A 9,523-nucleotide genomic window follows, 5' to 3' on the forward strand; every position below is an offset into this window, starting at 1 on the left:
TGTTCCCCATCGCTCATCTAGCAACAGATTCTTTTCAGTCCATTCTCAGCCTTAAGTCGACCTAACTGTGGCAGTGCACACACTGCCGTGCTCCTCCCACCAATTTAACTCTCCTGCTTCGCTGACATCATAAAGCCAACCGGAGGCGAGGCAAAGAGCTTTCTGTGACCTGGACACTAGCGAGTTTACAGCAGCACAGCGGTACTGATGCAGCTGTGCCACTATAAGATTGCTCATATAGCCGCTCTTTGTCAATGGGAGAGAGCTCTCCCGTCGACATAAGTAAACCACCTCCAACAAGCAGCAGGAGCTGTGTCGGCGGGATTTGGGGAGAGGCTGTTGAAAAGTGGAGTGAAAAGTAGTTGGAAGCCCATGGAATGATGGGATAGAGAAAACTGCATCATGGGACGGTGAGTCCAACCCCCCCCCCCCCAGGCACTGCGGTCCCTTCCCAGAATACCCCGTGACAGATGGCGAAGAGTTGCACAGTGGGATAGCTACCCACAGTGCACTGCTGTCTCTGTCAATGCAAGAGCACCAACTGTGGACGTGCTCCACCATCGCAAGAAGGTATGTGTGGACGTGCAAAAACAGTTTCACTACAGTGGTGGATGATCAGTGACGTAACTTAAGTCAACTTAACTGTGTAGGGTAGACATAGTTAGTCTTGCCACTGTTGATGTGAGACTCCTGACATCTGGGGCAGCTTTTCCGATCTCTCTGCTTCATCAGCTCCCTCTGTTCAAATCTCACTTTAAACCTCATCTTTCCTCCCTTCCTGTGCCGCTCAGGAGTCTTCTCCCTTGGTTATTCAAAGGCTGCCTTATTCCTGTATGCTCTACCTAGGGTTACCAACTTTCTAATCACACAAACCCAAACAGCCTGGCCCTGCCCCCTGCCCCGCCCCCACCCTAAGGCCCTGCCCCTTCTTTAAGGCCCTGCCCCAGCTCACTCCACCGCGCCCCACCCGTGTCACTTGCTCTCCCCCACCCTCACTCATTTTCACCAGGCTGGGGCAGGGGGTTGAAGTGCAGGAGGGGGTGCAGGCTCTGGCTGGGGGTTCAGGCTCTGGTGTGGGGCCAGAAATGAGGGGTTCAGGAGGTGGGAGGGGGCTCCAGGCAGGGGCGGGGGTTGGGGTATGTGAGGGGGTGAAGGCTCCAGCTAGGGGTGCAAACCCTGGGATGAGGGGTTTGGGGTGCAGGAGGGGACTCTGGGCTGGCTCGAGGAGTTCAGAGTGCAGGAGGAGGCTCAGGGCTGGGGGTTGGGGTGAGGGAGGGGATTCAGGGTGCAGGCTCTGGCTAGGTGATGCTTACCTTGGGCAGCTCCTGGAAGTGGCTGGCATGTCCGGCTCCTAGACTCAGGGGCGGCCAGGTGCTCCAGACACTGCCCCTGCCTGCAGGCACCACTTCCACAGCTCCCATTGGCCGCGGTTCCCGCCCAATGGGAGCTGTGGAGTCAGCACTCGGGGCAGGGACAGTGCGTAGAGACCCCATTGGCTGCCCCTGTGCCTAGGAACCGGACATGCCAGCCGTTTCTGGGAATTGCGCAGAGCCAGGGCAGGTAGGGAGCCTGCCTTAGCCCCACTGCACCACCAACCAGACTTTTAGCAGCCTGTTAAAATCTCCCGGCTTGCTTTCAATAGTCACTGGGAGATTGATGCCGATTCCAGTAGACTCCCGGACAATCCGCAGCTCCATGGTAGGGATCCCTCATCAGGCAGGTCCTGCAGCCAGGGGGGTCCGTGGCAAGAGGGCCCCCAATTGGGGCCATACTGTCAAGAAGTAAGAGCTCATCAGCAAGGTCCAGAGCTAATCCAGGGACACAGAGCATGTGCATGGACAGCCCCCTGCAGTAGGTCATGCTCACTTTCTTCCAGGGGAGTGAGGAGAGACCCTCCCTATCTTCCCCCAGTGGAAGAATGAAGAAGAAACTCTACAATGAAAACCTTAGAGAGGGCCAGCTGGTGTAAACTGATCAATAGGGTTTTACAAACTGACACCAACTCAGGATCTGGCTCAGCGTTTCCTGCCGCCTACGTGGATGTTTCCATGCAGGGATATGATCTGCCCTTACAACAACAACCACAATGAGTATCTAAAATATAAAATCATGGGGTCAGATTCTGACACCCTTACTTATATCAAGTAGCACCTCCATGGTGGGCCTATTCCCAGAGAAAGGTGCTACTCAGCATGAGCAAGGTGAGACAACTTGGCCAACAGAGCATAAGTCATTATGGTCAGAGCTCATCCACTTTACCAAGGAGCTTTACAAATCCAACATAGGTTTGAATTTTTAGGCTGAGATTTTCAAAGCTGCCTAAAGGAATTTTCTTGTTTCCCGTTAAAATTAATGTCTCCATCCCCTAGGCAGCTTTGAAATTTTCATCCAAAATGTCAACTCCCAATAGAGGGACAGAGAGAAGAACATCTTACATTTATTTCTTTCTGACATATTGGTTGCTGTTGGGTTATTTTTCTTTTTATTGTTCTTTTCTGTGTTTTCTCTCTGTTGTATCTCTAAATGTGAATGGTGACAAGAGAGCTAATGGATTTACCTAGAGATTTCCTTTTCCAAATTATTTTCCTCCATCAAATTTTAAATCTGGGATTATCCCAAATGACAGCTTTCTCCTGGCAAAAGGGAATGATATTTCTTTTCCCTCTAGAAGTCCCCTGGAAAGCTTCAGGTTTATAATCCAGCACACAGAGCCAGCACAGAAGTAAACCAGCTGTTTGTACTTCTAAAACTGACTCCTCCATACACCAGGTATCAGAAGTGGTTTTATGAAATCTTCCATTATCTCTTTGAGTCAACCACCCAGTGACGATTTTAAGAACAAATCACGGGATGGATGGATGGAAGCTCCAAACTGCCTTCCTCCTCATGCATAACTCCCTGACACACAAAAAGAAAAGAAAGAAATTGTGTGACGTGATCTTGATGCCACAGTTTTTTATTTGCAATCAAATTCCTTTGGTTAAAGATGGTATCTTGAGCAGTGAATTGCAAAAGGATAGTTTATCTTCTTTTATTTTCTAACTGTTAAATCAGAAAGGGAGGTTTTCCATTGACCTTAATGGGCTTCGGATTGGACTTTGAGCAATTTAGAATCTTTCATTCACCTGTCAAGATGCAGATAAGGTCAGGAATCAGATCTTGTGTTTCTCCTGCAGTTGTTGTGGATACCACAAGCACCAAAATCAAAGCAGGTAACTAACTGTGCTGCTGACTTTGGATCGTCTCTTTTGGTTGATTTTTTTCACCAGCTTATATTATTTCCTGCATGTGTTTATTATGAATAATGAAAAGTGGAGCATGAATCTTCGCATTTCTATCAGTTCTTGTATTTATTGGCCTTCGTCTGCTAGGAAAACACCAGGACTGTAAGGAGAACATAGACCCTTTGCTATGTGCAGTTCAACCGTTATCCTTGCACCAGAGCTGCAACCACACAAGAGGAGTTCTGAGGGGAAAAGGACGTTAACGAGATACTAAAAAGTTGGAGTGGGCTGGCCATGTTCTCATACCTCCCATTGCTGTTGTTGTTCTGCTGATGCTTTGCAACCTAAAAGGTAGAGCAGGCCTGACACTGAACTCCAGATCCAGCTTGCTCCCGTCTTGAATGGGCTGAATCTGAGCAGTCTGAAATTTAGAAAGATTTGGATTCAGAGCTGGACTTTGACTCCCTCTTCTCTGATTTGGATTCGGATCTAGACGGTGAGTCCCTTGTCTGTTGTTCTGGTCTGATCATTAGCTTTTCTCCATATTTTGATACTTTCAGTGTTCATCCTTGTAAAGGTGACCTGAAGGCCAAGCATTTCCTGGCAGTTAACCGCAGACTGAAAGGACTGAGGCACAAAGTCAAGGGCTCCCACCCCCATCAGCCAGCTATTTACTGACTGGAGATGCCCTCCTCACACGTCATTTATTGTATTAAAACCAGCCTAGGGGTAGAACTTGCAATGGCGAGTGTTTATATAAGAACTATACCCCCTCTGACATTGCAGAAGCCAAGGTGCGTGTAATACTCGCTAAGTCAATCACAGAACACTGTTACAATACCCAGCAGTTTGCTTGTGAGCTGGGATAGTTCCAAATGACGCTGACAATTCCAGCCTCCTGTTAATGAATAACTGTTAAGGCACTGGCCAATCTTCAGTGGCCATTCGGAAACGGTGCGTAAAATTGTGTAACCATAACTGACCATTCCAGTTAATATTAATTGGGTGCAAAGAATGTAAACATTAACTTTGCTTGTAAATGATTACCCTGTTCAGTCTGTCTCAGGTTTGCACCTTTTTTGAGGCCCTGTTTCTATAACCTGGTTGTCCAGAGAAATGATTTACAGTATTTATAAGGCATTATGACCTTGTGTGTGAGTGAAGGTTAAAGTATGACATGACTGTGCACACCGCTGAGCCTAATTAGCCGTTTGTGCAGACCGTCACCAGTTTGTGTTTACAGCTGCATAAACTGCATATGCAAATTAGCCAGGGCATTTTGCATGCACATTTACCTGGCTAGCGTGTCTGAAAATCTGACCTTTGATTGTGTAAAAAACAAGATTTTACAGAGCCCGAGAGCAATAGAAATGCTTCAGTGGTGGTTTTAGAGGAAAATGGAAACGTTTTTTTAATAGAGAAACACCCCATGTGGCATTTTCCACCCTATCACTGCAGAACCAAGGGACAGATTTTTAAAGGTATTTATGCACCCAGAGATGCAGATATGTGCCAAGTGGGATTTTCAAAAGCACCTCGGTGGCTAACTCCATTGAAATCCCATTAAATGCTTGATATCACTTTAACAGTAGATTCGATGGACCTGGTGGTGAGGGGAAGATTATATAAATATGCAAAAGGGTGGACGTGATTGGCACGACATCAGTCATGTAAAAACATACTTATGAGCTCTGCAAAACGTAGGTTCTGTACAGCTGTATTTAGGAATGTGTTAAAGGGAAGATTGCGGATGCTGTTCAAAAGCTTTCTTTGATTTTTTCTTGAGTTTTAAACAACAAAATAAACAAGCAAGGCAGGGGAGAGGTCTAAAAATAATTATGTAGTATTGTATTAAGTATGACAGGATGGAGAATTAAAAAGAGGGGAAGAGAATAAAGAGAACAGAAAAAAGTAAGAGGAGGCACATGGTACATGGGATTGGTACAGTGCTAAATGCTATTATATTTAGTTTTCACCCCAGCTTTATTTGTTCAAGAGCTTCAGTCATTATTTAATTCCACAAACAGAGCCAATTTTCTTTTTTAAAACGAGTCTTGCATTCCATGCACAAATATGTGCAGCCATTTGCATGCTTACATTTGCTTGTGTAATTACCACATTCTAGCATGCAAATTGGGTGACTGTGCCTATGAATAGTTAGTTAGGCAGCCAGCTAGCCCCGTGTGCGTGGAAGCTTCCATTTCCTGTCTCTTTTAGGATTTTGCATAGTGCTGATGATGACTATAGTAAATGAGGCCTAAATGTTTCAATATGGTTAGCGATCATCAGTTTTTGGGTGCTCAACATGAGACACCTGAAAGGGTTTCCAGGCAGCTGGTGCTCAGTACTTTCTAAAAATCAGGCCCCTTAAAGGCATCTCAACTTGAGCACCCAAAAATTCAAGCATCTAATATCACCAGTCCCTTTTGACAATTTAGGCCTGAGCACTTTTGCAATGTATACGTGCAGTCTCGACAACCGTGCGCTCACATGCACATGTGCAATAGCCTGCACCTTTTTGTGCATGGATATTTGTGGGCATGGACCATTTCTGTGCGGCCCTTTGGGGCTGGACTACATATTTGCGACTTAGCCTTTTTGAAAGCATTTGACCGCATGGGCTGCATTTTAAAAACTTTTTAAATTAATTGAGGGTGAGATCCTCACCCCCACTCCAGCCTCTTTACACCATGTAAAAGGGCCGAAGCAGAATGAAAGGGCCCCAAAAGTCCTGATTCTGGACATGGGGGGATGCTCGTGGCATAGGCACTGCAGAGACAGCCATGAGGCTGCCTTTTAAGGGTCCCTTACTAAGCCCTGGCTTGCTGTGGACCAGGCCATAAGATACAATACTGTGGAGACCAGGCAGCAGCACGGCCCATAGGGCAGTGCCAGGAGGTTTTTAATAGGTCTACGTTATATTGGAGGGCCCAGAAAAGCCCAGCTTCTGGGCAGCGCAAAGGAACTTAAACCCACTTTAGCCTTCCTTCATCCTACACATTCTGAGCCACACCTCTTGGAGATGAGCACAGAATCCTACCGTGTGTCTTTTTACTATCTGCAAGGCTGCCACTTCATTTAGTCTGCAGTTACCATACCGCTAGCCCTCCACCTCCAGGGATGGCTGCAGCCTCCCAGCATGGCAGAATTCATCATTTTGCTACCACGATGGCACAAAAAAACCACAATTCCAGGAAGAACAGCGTATGAACTCAATCACCATTCTGATAAGATCCAGGGCTACCCGTTCCAGTCTCAAGGTAAGACTTACATTGAATATTAAATTAACACTGCCAGATACTTCACTTCAGAAGGTCACAATCTCTGGACAATCCCATAACATTCAAGAGAGTCCCTGATGCACCAGAATCTGTATCCCTTATTCCCACCTTCATGCAGACAGGTGGGAGCCCACTTTGCAGGAAGGATCATGTGTCGTGGTGTTAAGGAGAGGTGCTGAGCTAGAAAGAAGTTTTACACATTTTGATCTATAGCATTCCACGTATTTCCAAGCAAAACAGGGAAGGGGAGTAGAGAGGAAAGGGGGGAAAAAACAAGGAGAAACTGAGGGTGGAACAAAGGGAGAGGAAGAGAAAAAGTGCAAGGAGAGAGTGGCAGAGCCAAAACAGATCATTTTCTGGCAATCGGGCAGAATAGTTCATTTTTATGGGTCTATGCTCTGAATGTGCTGTCGCACAGAGAGAACAATAGTTTGATCTTCCCTAGACGAGCCCTGTCTGTTACAATGCTGCTTCCGAGAAACTCCACAAAGCGCTCAATCCCTTGCTGTCAAAAGGGGAATGGCATTCAATTTGAGCAGCATGCCAAAAGGCATTAGGCAAATAAGTGTTTGCCATGCAGATCAGATGTTATTAAGCTGTTTGAATGGCATTAGTCACAGAGCACTTTGAAACTGCATGTTGGGTGCTGTATTGTTTATGGTATTGGTCAAAAAAAAAATTTCAGCTGCCCAAGATTTTAATCAGCAGTCAAAAGCAGTGCCGCATTTTTAATGGCAGTGCAGAAGACTTTTATCTGTGGTGTACCATCCCTTCCCCTATAATGACATATGTAGTTACCTCTTTATGTACTAGAGAAGGAACTGGGCCAGAACTCTGTAACAAAAGACCCCAGGACTTTGGAGACATTCCAGTCTGGATCTAGATCTAAATGAATATAAGTCTCTGGCCCATCTCTAATATGTAAAGCATATTTAGCAGAATTCTACTCTGTATGGTATTGAGCCCTCAGAAGAATGTTTTTATCTAATTGGTGCTTCAAGCTTCCTTATATTTGCTCATAAAGTTACGGGGCATGATTTTAGTCTCACACCAGCTTTAATACTGATGTGTTACTCCTGCTTCACAGCAAGCTAAGAGAGATTAAATTTCATAGCTCTCGTGCTTTATTATTGCAGGAAATGTAAACTGTCATAAATGTAATAGGGCACATTCTGCCAGTCTTATTTATATTGAGTGGTACATCCTCTGAGAATAGCCCTGTTGATTTCAGTGGGAGTCCTTGCAGAGTAAAGGACTGCTCAGTGGCTGAGTCTAGCCCTAAATATTTTTGTTACTCCCAGCTACTCACTTAGTTTTTGATGAGTGAGCTAAATTTTCAATTCATTTACACAGGGGTAACTCCGCTGAAGTCAGTGGAATTCTTCCAGATTCACACTCATGGCAATGTGATCAGAATTTGACCCAAAAGCCCAGCTTCCTGCCTGGATGGGAGACCCCCAAGCTTCAAATCACTGGGAATTAATGTCTTTTGTATAAACACCAGTACTTCCTGGAAGAGCACAGTTGACCATATCTAAAGAAAGCATGACCAAAAACAACCTGCTCATACAGACTTTCAGATGTATCTGCAATCTAGGCACTTAACTGAAGCTATGCTCAGACAGAAACAGTTATTTGTTCCTCCCCGAGGGCTGGTCTACACTGGGGTGGGGGGTATCGATCTAAGATACGCAACTTCAGCTATGTGAATAGCGTAGCTGGAGTCGAAGTATCTTAGATCGATTTACCTCTCGTCCTCACGGTGCGGGATCGACGTCCGCGGCTCCCCTGTCGACTCCGCTACCACCGTTCGTGCTGGTGGAGTTCTGGAGTCGACGGGAGCACATTCGGGGATCGATATATCGCATCTAGATGAGACGCGATATATCGATCCCCGAGAAATCGATCGCTACCCACCGATATGGCGAGTAGTCTAGACGTACCCTGAAAGGAGGCTTTTCAGAATGGGAGAACACTCGAGCACATCCTCTCTAAAATATACAATGGCCTGATAGAACATTTCCTTCGTTATCACATTGCCTTTAGCATGCCTCAAGAAGGAAATCCTCAGGATCTCCTTCACAGAGGAGCAATGCGCCAAAGTCCTGACATGTCTGCTCTCAGCAAACAAATACAAACAGAGGCAATATTTAATATTAGTAATGTAATTTACATAGGTCACAAAGCACCCCATGACAATAAACTGTTATTGACTGGGCGTCTCGGCCTGTCTCTCTTTTCTGTAGGAAAAATTCTGGAAAAAAGAGATGGCTTTGCTAAGGAAAACGTAGACCTAAGTACTAACCCTAATCTTGCCCCTCCATCTTACGTTCTTATATGGTCTCCATTGCCAGAATATGTTAACACCTAATTTTTTTAAATGTATTTATCCTCACAACACACTGAGAGGTAGGGCAGTGCTTTTATCGCCATTTTAACACAAGAGGAATTGAGGAACAGAGAGACTAAATGACTTGCCCAGGGTCACAGAGAAACCTTGGATGACCTTGTAAACTGGAGTAATAGTAATAGGATGAAATTTAATAGTGAAAAGTGCAAGGTCATGCATTTAGGGATTAATAACAAGAATTTTAGTTATAAATTGGGGACACATCAGTTAGAAGTAACAGAGGAGGAGAAGGACCTCGGAGTATTGGTTGATCACAGGATGACTATGAGCCGCCAATGCGATATGGCCATTAAAAAAGCTAATGCAGTTTTAGGATGCATCAGGTGAGGTATTTCCAGCAAAGATAAGGAGGTGTTAGTACCGTTATACAAGGCACTGGTGAGACCTCATCTGGAATACTGTGTGCAGTTCTGGTCTCCCATGTTTAAGAAGGATGAATTCAAACTGGAAGAGGTTCAGAGACGGGCTACTAGGATGATCCGAGCAATGGAAAACCTGTCTTATGAAAGGAGACTCAAAGAGCTTGGCTTGTTTAGCCTAACCAAAAGAAGGTTGAGGGGGGATATGATTGCTCTTTATAAATATATCAGAGGGATAAATATTAGGGA

This window comes from Mauremys reevesii, linkage group 6 (genome assembly GCF_016161935.1).
Source record: "Mauremys reevesii isolate NIE-2019 linkage group 6, ASM1616193v1, whole genome shotgun sequence".
Lineage (NCBI taxonomy): Eukaryota > Metazoa > Chordata > Testudines > Geoemydidae > Mauremys > Mauremys reevesii.